The sequence below is a fragment of the Arachis stenosperma genome, chromosome 2 (assembly GCF_014773155.1).
Source record: "Arachis stenosperma cultivar V10309 chromosome 2, arast.V10309.gnm1.PFL2, whole genome shotgun sequence".
Lineage (NCBI taxonomy): Eukaryota > Viridiplantae > Streptophyta > Magnoliopsida > Fabales > Fabaceae > Arachis > Arachis stenosperma.
Genome location: NC_080378.1, coordinates 36,212,531 through 36,214,204, shown reverse-complemented (window position 1 = coordinate 36,214,204; position 1,674 = coordinate 36,212,531).

Sequence of the window (1,674 nt, the reverse complement as noted above, 5' to 3'; positions counted from 1 at the left end):
TCAACCTTTAGTATGTGGCCCCAGCATTTTTTAATCCAAAAGGCATGACCACATAGCAATAGTTTGCTCTAGGTATGATGAATAAGGTTTTTTCTTCATCTGGCTTATACATCGGGATTTGATTGTATCCCGAGTAGGCATCTATAAACGACAAGTATTGATACCCTGAGCTCGCATCTACTAGAGTATCAATACTGGGAAGTGGATATGGGTCATTGGGGCATGCCTTGTTCAGGTCGGTATAATCGACGCATATCCTCCACTTGCCATTTTGCTTTTTGACCAGTACTACATTTGCTAGCCATGCCGGATACTTGACTTTCCTGATGAAGTCGGCCTCTAAGAGGGCTTGTACTTACTCCTCCACCGCTTGAGCTCGTTCTGGTTCGAGCTTACGCTTGCGCTGCTGTACGAGTCGTGATCCGGGGTGTACTGAAAGCTTGTGGGATATGAGTTGAGGCTCTATCCCTGGCATGTCGAAAGCTTTCCAGGCGAAGAGGTTGGAATTATCTCGTAGGAGCTTTATCAGCCTCTGTTTTAAATCTCCACCTAGACTGGCTCCTATGTTAGTATTTTTCCATTCCTCTTCTCCGATTTGAACCTCTTCAGGTTTTTCCCCCGGTTGCGGCCGCAGCTCTTCTTTAGCTTTTACCCCACCAAGCTCTATGGTGTGAACTTTCTTGCCTTTTCCTCTGAGGTTCAAGCTTTCATTGTAGCACTTTCTTGCCAATTTCTGGTCTCCCCGCACCGTCGCTATTCCCTTAGGCGTTGGAAATTTCATGCAAAGGTGAGGGGTTGACACCACCGCTCTGAGCCGGTTTAGGGTAGTTCTGCCAATTAAGGCATTATACGCCGACCCAACATCAACGAATATAAAGTCGACACTCAGAGTTTTGGATTTTTCCCCCGTTCCAAAGGTTGTGTGGAGGGGTATGTATCCTAGTGGCTTTATTGGCATGTCTCCTAGTCCATACAGGGTTTCCGGGTAAGCTTTTAGCTCCCTTTCATCCAACCCTAGTTTGTCAAATGCTGGCTTGAAGAGGATGTCAGCCGAGCTCCCTTGATCCACCAAGGTTATGTGGAGATGGGCATTTACTAGGATCATGGTTATCACCACCGGGTCATCATGCCCGAGGATGATCCCTTGCCCATCCTCTTTGGTGAATGAGATGGTTGGGAGATCGGGAGTCTCGCTCCTGACCTGGTAGACCCGCTTTAGATGCCTCTTGCGAGATGACTTAGTAAGCCTCCTCCTCCAAATCCCCCCGAGATCATGTGTACATGTCTCTCTGGGGTCTGTGGTGGTGGGTCTCTTTGGTTACTGTCATCTCGCTTCCTTTTTCCATGATTGTCCGACCTTTCTACGAGATATCTGTCGAACCGACCTTCCCTGGCTAGTTTTTCTATCACGTTTTTTAGGTCGTAACAGTCATTTGTAGGGTGACCATACATTTTATGGTATTCGCAGTAGTCGTCACGACTCTCCCCCTTTTTGTTCTTGATGGGCCTAGGGGTGGAAGCCTTTCAGTATGGCAGATTTCCCTATACACATCGACTACGGAAACTTTCAGAGGAGTATAAGAGTGATATCTCCTCGACTTCTCTACGCCGATCTCCTCCTTCTTTTTAGGCTCTCTCTCTTTCTCTTTCGACAGGTGAGAGTGCCCAAGCCGC